General features: G+C 43.6%; 1 protein-coding gene across 6 annotated transcripts in view; it reads right to left on the bottom strand.

The window, feature by feature from the left end:
* Positions 1-10,995, bottom strand: part of LOC123764964 (uncharacterized) — a 59,288-nt gene extending 48,293 nt beyond the window's left edge. For 3 of the 6 annotated variants that reach the window (XM_069333283.1, XM_069333287.1, XM_069333289.1), the window contains exon 1: positions 10,902-10,995. The gene's annotated coding sequence lies outside the window, so the exon portion shown is untranslated. Of the gene's footprint in view, positions 1-10,897 lie in introns of all 6 variants that reach the window. The other 3 variants (XM_069333284.1, XM_069333285.1, XM_069333286.1) reach the window with 3 other exon arrangements.
* Positions 10,996-12,208: the final 1,213 nt, after the last annotated feature.

The following is a 12,208-nucleotide window of genomic DNA, read 5'->3' as shown; positions in this document are numbered from 1 at the left end:
GTGTGTGAGTGTGTGTGTGTACGTGTACTGTACATGTACCCAAGATGTACACGTTTTGTACCATAAATTTTGTTGAGAAAGATGGCAACAACCAAAATAACTCATCTTACGCCCAGTAAAGTATATTATATATATATATATATTATATATATATATATATATATATATATATATATATATTATATATATAAATATATTATATATATAAATATATTATATATATAAATATATTATATAAAGCCCATCCTCACAGCAAATAGAGTACCATGAGAAACCACACCACTACCCTTCAAAATACCTGGATAGTTATCTAGATATTTATGAAGATCTGAGAGGACACTAAGTATCCCATAATGGTCTACATCTGGTCTATCCCATTATGGTATCCCATAATGGTCTACATGTAAACTGACAAATAAACCTCTGTCGTAAACAGAGATTATTCTCAAGTTATAACGTATATTGTATTACAAAGTCTCCGTGGTGTAGTGGTAAGACACTCGCCTGGCGTTCCGCGAGCGCTATGTCATGGGTTCGTATCCTGGCCGGGGAGGATTTACTGGGCGCAATTCCTTTACTGTAGCCTCTGTTTAACGCAACAGTAAAATGTGTACTTGGATGAAAAAAAACGATTCTTCGCGGCAGGGGATCGTATTCCAGGGACCTGCCCGAAACGCTACGCGTACTAGTGGCTGTACAAGAATGTAACAACTCTTGTATATATCTCAAAAAAAAAAAAAAAAAAAAATCGTTGGTTCAAAGTATAAAAAGTGTACGCTGAAAACAATTTCTTTGAAGAATTTGATTTTCCGTAAAAGGAATGCTCGGGCACAATGAAATAGTTTCTGAATTTCAGATTTCACGTTATCATTAATAATATACTGTATTAACGTAACCAAATGTAATGAAATCTAACCTAACCTGAATCTTAACCTGAATTAACTTTAACCTTCACCTAAACTAACCTTTACCTAACCTAAGCTAACAATGGAGAGAGAGTAGGTAATAGCACTAATTATATCGTCATTCCCAGGCCATTCCCTTGAGCGGATCTTCTCCCTGAGGACAGGTTGCATATATATACTAAATCAGGACAAGGATTGTGTGTGTGTGTTAGTAACAGGCTAAGTGACTTTTCCTAGCGAAGGGAGAGGATGTCTGCGTGATCACCCATCCAGTTACTGGCCCAACACTAGGACAATTACCCTGACCAAGTCACGGACACCGCATCATTTCAGCTACATTTTCTTTGTTCATGATTGCTTAGTCTGGCGAAGTCTGTTTCATACAGGTCGCACTGCTGGGGCTCCCGTGCAGGTCGTACGAGGACGCCCATGCAGGTCGTACGAGGACGCCCATGCAGGTCGTACGAGGACGCCCATGCAGGTCGTACGAGGACGCCCATGCAGGTCGTACGAAGCCTCACCAGCACCTGTTGTGAAGAATATGGAGCCAGGAGTCATCGCAGCAGCTGAAGGTGTTGTTGCAGGAGACAAGCAATGAGGCATCCCATGATTGCAACACCTAAATAATATGCGTCGCCTTACACATTTCCAGATCACGTGCCGACGTGCTCAGCCTTACACGCCTCTAGATCACGTGCCGACGTGCTCAGCCTTACACGCCTCTAGATCACGTGCCGACGTGCTCAGCCTTACACGCCTCTAGATCACGTGCCGACGTGCTCAGCCTTACACGCCTCTAGATCACATGCCGACGTGCTCAGCCTTACACGCCTCTAGATCACGTGCCGACGTGCTCAGCCTTACACGCCTCTAGATCACGTGCCGACGTGCTCAGCCTTACACGCCTCTAGATCACGTACCGACGTGCTCAGCCTTACACGCCTCTAGATCACGTACCGACGTGCTCAGCCTTACGGTACGGATCGCCAACACAAAGTGCACGAGTCCCAAACAATGTATAACTGAGCGCATGAGCACGCATACATACATGCACACACTGGTGCAGCTATATGCATATAAACACTTTCATAGCACCAGTTTTATGTACCTAAGTGTTGCCCGGACAAACGCACGAGTTATACCGACAAACGTCCGTATGTACACAAAGGGATTGCAATTTTTGTTCGTATACACGTGAATACTGTTTTGCTCATACGTACACCTGGATTTTTTTTTTTTTTTGAGATATATACAAGAGTTGTTACATTCTTGTACAGCCACTAGTACGCGTAGCGTTTCGGGCAGGTCCCTGGAATACGATCCCCGCCGCGAAGAACCGTTTTTTCATCCAAGTACACATTTTACTGTTGCGTTAAACAGAGGCTACAGTTAAGGAATTGCGCCCAGTAAATCCTCCCCGGCCAGGATACGAACCCATGACATAGCGCTCGCGGAACGCCAGGCGAGTGTCTTACCACTACACCACGGAGACTGCTAATTTGATTCTTTCCCCTTTTACGAGCCAGAGTCCTGACGGCGAGGGTGTGTGGCAGTGAGGTGTGTGGTCAGTAATGCTATAGAGTGAGTGGAGCGTCGTCCGGCCTTGTGAGGAGTCAGGGTGAGGGCTCCCATGGCCTTGGTCTCTTACCCAGTTGTACTCGCATTTTGGTGTCTGCTGAGCCGAGCTCGATCCTCAGTATGTACAAACTAGTGTCTCACACACACACACACACACACACACACACACACACACACACACACACACACACACACACACACACACACACACACACACACACACACATACATACGGGTGTGTGTGTGCACACATTAACACATGTTAATGTGTGCACGGAACACGGATGTCAATGCGTTAACGGCCATAAATAGACCGTTGACGTGCATGTTTACAACCCATGTAACGGCCTCGTCATTCCGTTAACTTAATGAGCTAAACAAACTTTGGGGGGGGGAGGGGGTTCAATTCCTGAGCCTATACCTGCTTGTTAAGCGATTTGGCGGGTCGTATTCCGGGGAACATAGGAGTCAGGACCTGCCCGAAACACTACGCGTGCTGGTGGCTGTACAAGAATGTAACAACTCTTGAATATATAAATAAAATAAAATATAATACAAACTATTATGTCTAGGCTGCGATGTTTAACGAGCTATGACGCGGCAACAATCTGGTGTTCATAACTAAGTGATAGTTTATAACGACAGAGTGAATGATTGTACGTTCTAACACACACACGTACACATCCTCAGGATGCTACACATCCTCAGGATGTGTAGCTACTGCAGTTAGCCTGCTGTAGCTATCGCCAAAGTACCTATTAACTGCTGAGGGAACAGCGGCATCACGTGAAAGATATTGCCCATTTGTTTCTGCCTCGACCTGAAATCGAATCAGGGGCCCCAATAGATTATGACTAGGCTGCGTGTGAGAGTGAGAGTGTGTGCGTGTGTAAATTCGTACATGCGTGCCGACGTGTTCGCACGCGTGCCCATGTGTGTGTACGAAATAACCACGAAGAATAACAATTGTAAACATTTTAGAGTACTACAACAGTATGAGGTGAACATTCAGAAGCAGACCAACTCATCAGGCGAGAGATGAACACGTTCATCATGACCAGGTAGGTTTCCACCACACTAGTAGTCCTGACGAGGACAGGAAGATGGCGGCTTGTCAAAGGTCCCCCCACCTTCAGCGGGTAGGCGGTTCCATATATGGCCAGTATGTTAGTACTTAATTAACATACGTGTGGGTACACTTACGCAAGAAGGACCACATTAGGGGCCAGTGGCTGACTAGACAGCACGCTGGACGCGTGATCCTGTGGTCGCGGGTTCGATTTCCGGCGCCGGCGAGAAACAATTGGCAAAGTTTCTTCCACCCTGATGCCCCTGTTCCCTAGCAGCAAATAGGTACCTGGGAGTTAGTCAGCTGTCACGGGCTGCTTCTTGGGGTGTGTGTGTGTGGTGTGGAAAAAAATAGTAATTAGTAACAGTTGATTGACAGTTGAGAGGTGGTCCGAAAGAGCAGAGCTCAACTAGGTGAATACAACTAGATGAATACATCTGGCCCTTCATCAGGCTGTCATGTTTGCACTCAGTTTTAACATGTTTAAAAATGTTCTCTAGTGTCATATTAATTAAACATTTCATAAAGAAATTTTTCGTAAGAGGCACCCTCCCCCAACACACCTGCTGCCTCTGGCACCCTCCCCAACACACCTGCTGCCACTGGCACCCTCCCCCAACACACCTGCTGCCTCTGGCACCCTCCCCAACACACCTGCTGCCACTGGCACCCTCCCCAACACACCTGCTGCCTCTGGCACCCTCCCCAACACACCTGCTGCCACTGGCACCCTCCCCAACACACCTGTTACCTCTGGCACCCTCCCCAACACACCTGCTGCCTCTGGCACCCTCCCCCAACACACCTGCTGCATCCGGCACCTTCCCCAACACATCTGCTGCCTCTGGCACCCTCCCCAACACATCTGCTGCCTCTGGCACCCTCCCCCAACACCCCTGCTGCCTTTGACAATATTTGTATATATTATAAAAGTATGTATATTTATTTGTGTTTACATTTAGCTTAATACCGTCTGTGTACTGGTAGAAAGGTATCTGTTTATCAACCAAAATGCTCAGTAATGTCAATTGTTTGTGATGTGTGTAAATATATATATGAACACGTTGCACTGAACGGGGTGAGAATGGCCTGAGCTGCTTCATCCTTTTGTGTGTAGTTATATCTCAAAAAAAATCAAAATGTTTATTTAAGTAAAAGTACATACATAGAAGATGAGTTACAAACATAATGTTGGATTTATAGATAGAGCGAGTACATACTATGTATGCCTAAAGGTATAGGTTAAGTAATAATTGTAATTACGAAGCAATAAGATGCTTATCTTAACATACTAAGAAGGTTAGGTAAGGTCGGTGTTTTCTATGAAGCTTTTCAAGTTAAACTAAAATATTCACAATAAATTAGTATGTCACATATGTACGTATTTAATAAGTCAATATTGACTATAAGAAAGTGCGAGAACGGGTTGGCCTAAAGCTACTAATACGCACAGAGTTTCGGACAAGAAATAAACTTATTTCAACTTCAATTTCCAGTCGCTGCTAAGGACTTGGACCAAACTGTCCACAACCTTTCTATGTCTCTATTATAGTTCTACTCTTCTACTTTCTACTCTTCTACTGTCCTCCCTGATCTCATTTTTTCCCTCTCATTTTAAACTTCTCCTTTCCCCTAACCATACTCCTCACGCCTTATGTGGAAGCTGATCAGAATTACATTTCACCATTGTAAATTCACATTAATTCTTTCATAAATCTGTGTATCTATGTATTTACGTATGTAGCTGAGCCTAACATTTTAAAAGCACTACGATCATTTTCTGTGGTTGTTCAATAAATTTCTGAACTGCATGTTTGACAAATCTCTCACCCTGTCCATGGAGGCCCAGAAGAAAATGTATATATGTTAGCATTGTAAATGTGTGGCCACGTCTGTGGCAGAAAATATAAAAATAAACTCCCTTCCACCTCTCAACCTCCCTCACCCGAAGAGATGTGTGTGTGTGTGTTTATTCATCTAGTTGTTCTTGCGGGGGTTGAGCTCTGATCTTCATGTCATTTCCTTTCATTTTCCGAGGCGTTACACCACAACGTAGCTTCCTATACAAAAATTTGAATATAACAGTATTAAATTATATTGGGAAATGCCGATTCTGAATACACAATATGGTAAAATTAGTGAACGAATCTTTGGGGTCAGCTATCTTTGGGGGAGGAGCCTAGCGTGAGGCCCGGCTGAGTACACACACACTGTCATCACTCCCAACACCTGTCTCAACTCACACAACCCACACTTTTTTCCTTGTCAGCGATGCAACGGTTGTAAACTCAACCACAGGTGTACTCACCCGCCTAGGTGAGCTGGCGGGTGCTGAGCCTCATCTCAATCTCTGATCGAGAATTTAAAAATAAAAGAAACTGCAGAAGCCTACTTGGCCTATTCTCTCAACCTGCTCTCGCACAAGACAGCACATATATGACTTATTGTTGATTCTTTCCAACTGTTGGAGAGAGTGTGTGTGTGTGTGTGTGTGTGTGTATTCACCTAATTGTTCTTGCGGGGGTTGAGCTCTGATCTTTCGGCCCGTCTTATGTTACCCGGTAAATTGTTCCACAGAACAACCCTGTTTCCATACGAGTAAATACTCAGATCCTTTCTGACTCAACCTCAAAATTTATATACATTGTTTCGTGTGCAATTTTGGGTTAATATAATAAACATCTGATACAAATGAGTGAAAGGGTATATTAATAACAAATTAACCAGTGATGGAGTTAGTTCCACACCTCATACATTTCTTAACAACTTTGGAAACATTCACATCCACGAATGTGTCAACGTGGATGACACATTCCAAAGTCAAGCGTCCCTCTCCACTGCCATTCCATCCAGATTATTCCACACTTTCTTCATTACACATTTGTTGAAGTTGTGTTTTCTAATGGCAAGTTGGCTCATTTGGGAATTTACCTTCTATTGGCTTCATTTCGCCCAGGTACGTTTATGCGAGTGAATGTCTTGTTGACACTAGAAGGGACGTTTAATGTTGTAATCATGCCATGCTTCGTCTTCGCCTCCAATGATGAAATATTTAGTTCCTATAATCTATCCAGACAGCTCACATCTATCTACAAACTTCTCAAAATTGTCCAGGTTTTTGTGTGCACTTGAAGCGAGGATTCTAATCTGGAGAGCCACAGCCCCGCTCCTGTGCCAGGTAAGTCCACTACGGGCTCACCATTGCCCGTGCTACTTGAAACTTTTTGTTCTGAGCAGATGAATTTAAAACAACAAACCACCAACCTGGAGTTTATTTATTTGAGGACCACTATCTATAGTGGTCTCGACAGGTACAGGAAACCAGCGGTTTGTCAAAGGTTTCCCTTGTTCCTGTAACAGTTGTTGAGATGACTTGAGTAGAGACTTGGGATGGTACCAGACTTACGAGACATTCACAAGGGAGGCTATGTAAGGTTACACAAACCTCAACTCCACTCCCTCCTCCAGATGTCTCCCGTCACGCAGGGTGCAGTCGCACCTCCACAGATCTCCAGTATCATCTATTGATACTGGAAATGGCTCAAAAGAGCCACCACTTATGGGCTATTCATGCCCAAGCCACCTTTTGGGTGGCTTAATCTTCTCTCTGTCTCTCTGTCTCTCTCTCTCTCTCTCTCTCTCTCTCTCTCTCTCTCTCTCTCTCTCTCAACTCCAGTAGTTCAAAGGTTGGAAGGCTTTCCCTTGTTACCAGATTCAAATCCGTCCATTCGACGGAAAATTGGGGATAGACGGGTATAAAAACTTGTTACCAGAGAGGGGGAAAAAAAAGTTACGGGCTATTCATCCCCATGTCACCTCTTGGGTGGCTTACTCTTTATCAATCAATCAATCGAGGGAAAATTACGAGATATTCCTGCCCGTTCCACCTCTTAGGTGGCTTAACCTTTATCAATCATCAATCGAGGGAGAGGACACCACGTTACAGCCCCGCTCCTGTGCCAGGTAAGTCCACTACGGGCTCACCATAGCCCGTGCTACTTGGAAACTTTTTGTTCCCAGTAGCTGAATCTAAAACAACAATAACAACGAGGGAGTGTGTGCTGTGTCTTAGAGGCGACAAGAGTCTGGAGTGTTAGTGCTGAGCATCACAGGGAGGGAGGGAGACTGACCATCTGGTGTCTACACAGTAACCTCATCACTGCTGTCCATGAAGGACAGAAGAAAATGTATATATGCTGGTAAGCATTGTAAATGTGTGGCCACGTTTGTATTCGTTTGCCTTGTTCGGGTAGAATGTAGACACAGTAGTCGCTTCTGTATGTATTTATTGACCGAGACAACAAGGTATATATCTGCCTAGCCGAGGTCCTTCTACTCTGAGTCTGTGAGGATAACTGAGGCTGCTGGGAGCAATGGCTGGTGCTCCTCTGTCTGGCATGACGTCAGAGGCCTACTTGCCTGTGATTGGTTACATTTCAACTGACATAGAATTTGAGTATAACATTTGTGGTAGAAAATAATAATAATAATAAAACTGCTGTATCTTGAATGAGTACTGGTCCCTTATGTTCTAATATGACAAGTATTGATAATTATATTGCCTTGATAGGGAAGAGTAGATTAGGATTTTTATATTGTACTAAATTACATAATAATACTAAACTGTCCATCTGGTGTAGCCATTCGTACCCGTTATTCATTGACAGAGTTGCCAGTAAATATTGGAAGTCGGCCGTGTTCTCCTCATCCCCCCCCCCCATGCGCCATCTTTAACTTACACATTTATTTCTCCCGTGACCGGTACCCTTTGCTGTCAGTCACTGTAAAGTATTTATATTCATCAAAGGTGAAGGATGTGGCAGCATTAAGTAGTTTAACTTAACGTTAAGTTAAGTCATAACTTGCAACAGCTCGCTTGGTGGCGGTATCAACGGTGATAGCCAGCTGGGTGGTGTTATAGATAAAGAAATATCAAAAGTGGTATAACTACAGGTGACGTTATAGATGCGCTATATTCCAGATAAATTTTCCGAGGTGAATTCTGAAGTGGAGTTAAAGGTTCCCCTCGAAGGACCTTCAGGCGTCGAGGGGGACATTGAGCCTTAATTTATCATTGAAGCAACGTTAATAATAGTCCGAAACGCTCTCCGTATTAGAGGCTTTGCACGACTGTAAGAACACCAATGTTATGTACTCTCACAGCCCAATTTACCTTCTTGTATATAAATGAACAAATAAAATAAATAACTCAACGTTGATTCAACATTAAATTAATGTTACTCGTGGACAGTGTAACCACTGAGACTTGGCACCAGGCTGACAGGACGAATCTATGTTTGCTTATTCCCTTCAATATAAATTAAATATTATTCTATATTACGATTTTGTGCACAGTTAGGCTTAGGTGAGATTAGGTTAAAAGTTTTAACTAGGTTCATTTAAGGAATATTTCTATCCTCATGTTATGCTCGTCAAAATCATCATCCGTCTCCAAAGCTCCTTTTTTTGCACTGTATAACAAAACAATATTTTTCTAAGAATAAATTAATATTCTTGCTCTGTGTATAGTTAAGCCTAGGTTAATTTAGTTTATTTATTATGCACCCCATACCCATCTTGTGGGCGGTAAGCCTAGGGAAAGTTACATTAAACATTTAGGCTTTGTTACTAATGATTTGTATTTACAGTACGTGGATGAAGCCAACAGAGCCTACACACCTAACCTAACTTATAGCTAACTATACACAGAATATATATTTGTAATGTATTCGAGAAAAGACTTAATACTGTACACAATTCATTAAAATTGACAATTGTGTCTTGGAGGTCGGCCGCCACTTTTAATGAGCCTAGCCTGAAAAAAACACTAGCGTTTGATTTATACATTGTTAACGTAACGATCTTTTGTTTTGATTGACGGGGAGTGATCCAGTTCCTTCATACTAATTGCTCGTGTACAAATCATTATTTCAGAATCTGGATACAGAAAAAAATGTCAGATGGAAGTCTGGGGGTAACAATTAGCCTATTGAAGCTTTAAACTTATCTGTTGGAACTGACGGCCCCTCTATGTTACCGTTATTCTTTACACTATTTCTCAACCCAGCGAAGATAAGATTAAATGTGTTATGGGTGGTGCACACCATGTGGGACGACGTCATTATGACGTTTAATGCCAGTACCGGTGCCCATATGATATCTAAGCCTGCAAGCCAATCAGAACACTTCTGAACAAATCCACAAGGGCCGTGACGAGGATTCGAACCTGCGTCCGAGAGCATCCCAGACGCTGTCTTAATCGACTGAACTTCTAAAGAACTATAGAACTAAAAGAACTAAACGAACTAAAGAACACTTCTGCTCTCGTACCCCTCTAATGTGTACGAGTAAAAAAAAAAATTGTTGGGTGTAGAGCCCCAGCCTCGACTGGCCTGAGGTGTAGTAGTGTTTGAATATGGAAATGAACGACAAAACGCCTAATTCGCTTATAACAACTTTCGACAACTATTGTGAGCCACTTTTAATCATTTACATATGCTTGATAAGATTATTAAGTCACTTTTCATCTAGTTAAAAACTCTAAAACTTCCGTTACGCCTCTTCCTGTTCCCCGCATTACTCGCGTGGGCATCAACACGTTCTCCCGAATAGTACATCGAATTTTGATGTACAATTCCCCAAAGCCAAAAACTAATGTACATGGCAGCGGCTCGCGAAAGTGACGTGATGTCCCGTTTTCTATTCGTGGGTCCTCGGGTAGGTTAGGTTTGAGCAATTTAGTTCAACAGTTTAAGTGATGTTGTGAACGCTCGGAAGAACGGACTGCTGTCACACTCTCTATGATGTGCTCTGAAACATTCTCTATGATGTGCTCTGTCACCCACAACACTTGGTGGCGGCGGAACCCGTCCTCTATTTGAACGTCGCGTTTTGACGTATACTCATTACGGGCTCACCATAGCCCGTGCTACATGGACACTTCGTTTTGAGTAGCTAAATCAAATAACAACAACGAAGTATACTCTCCCTAAGGACAAAAATTCGTTGTACTAGAAAATGAGAGCGGCTCGCGAAATGTCTCGTTTTCTGTTTTGGGTCCTCTGGTGGGTTAGGATTAGGGCACTTTAGTGCGACAGTTTGTTGACGTTGGGGAAACCCAAGGAGGCCAGGGTGGGCGGAGAGGGGCTGTTTACCCAGGGGCGAGCCTTGAAGACGCCGGGTGCTGTCACTGACCCAACAAGGCTATTCCTTCCCATAGTTCAACCGGGATGCATCCACCCTTGTGTATTACCTACTCACTACAACACACACACACATACTAATTCGCTACACACAAATGGGATTTTGAAATGAGTTACGTATAACAAGGCACAGATGTATATACCTACAGAAAAGGACAGAGGGACAGAGCCGGGAACCACACCTGCTCCCTGCGGCTGCACAACACTGACTGGCAACTGCCCACCTCGAGTCACCGGTCAGTTGCCACATCTTAATAATATTTATTGCGTTTCCAGACGTACCTTATCTCCTATATCTTCTTACCCTTAATTTGTTTTTCTTTTTTATTTTGGTTCTGCTAGTTAAGGGGATTCTTGACTGATTACCCAGTGAGCCAGGTAGGTTAACTGTTGCTTGTATATATATTTATTTATTTATGTATTTATTTATGTGCAAGAAGGTACATTAGATTTATGAAAGTATATAACGTTTATGTTTTTACATTCTTGCAAAGCAACTAACACGCATAACGTTTGGGGCAGCTGTACGATGTATGGAAAGGTAAGCGTTCGCTCTCACACAATAACAATTTCCTGACATTTATCTTCCCCTGTTCTAATTTTGTCATTATCGTCAATGCAGACACGGCTAGATAATTGTGCTATTTTGCCGTATCCTGAGTAAGTTAGTATATTGTGTACTCCATACTTCTTCTGTGAGCTGTACTTTATTGTGCACGCCACATTCAATCTGTGGGCTATACAGTTTATTTACAGTGCTCTCATTCGGTGAGTTGTATATATATATAGTTTATTGTGAACCCCAGTACTCATCCCGTGAGCGGTAGCATATTGTGCACCTTACTCATGTAGTACTATCACTTCAAATTATAATAATAATGATCACATTAATATTATAATATTTGAGTTGTGTGTGGTAATCGGCGGAGGACTCCCAGTCCTCGCCCGGCAGGTTCTGCAGGGCCCTCAGCGAGGCTACCAGCCTGCTGCAGGAGTAGTACCAGGGGCGGTCCTTCAGGTCCTCGTCCTCGTGCATGAGGTCGTACCTCTGACGCCCTACAACCAGCTGCTCCGGGGAGATGGGACTCGACAGCCCTCCCGGGAAGGCAGCTCATCCAGGGAAAGGAAAACGCTGATCTCAAACCTCCGCTGCCTCGCGGCCATACCCACTTTTGGGATGGGTTTCAGGAGTCAACCTCAAGGAAGAATCCGGAGCTGGAGCCCCTAAGGCAGTTCGTTGTTGTTCTGGCAGCTCCTGCGACGGCGCTGGAACCAAGCTTATTGGCGGTTGCCTTTCCATTGGACAATTTCAGCATCATCGAGAGGGAGGACCTGCTGCATGGGTAACAGCTTTTCATCCATGTCGACAGCTGAGTGGATAGCGCATCGGATTCAGATTATACTAATCCTGTGAGCGGTAGTATATTGTGCACCCCAATACTCATCATGTGAGC

Source organism: Procambarus clarkii, chromosome 29 (assembly GCF_040958095.1).
Source record: "Procambarus clarkii isolate CNS0578487 chromosome 29, FALCON_Pclarkii_2.0, whole genome shotgun sequence".
Classification (NCBI taxonomy): domain Eukaryota; kingdom Metazoa; phylum Arthropoda; class Malacostraca; order Decapoda; family Cambaridae; genus Procambarus; species Procambarus clarkii.
Note: the sequence above shows the minus strand (reverse complement) of the source record. Positions and strands in the feature narration are given on the sequence as shown.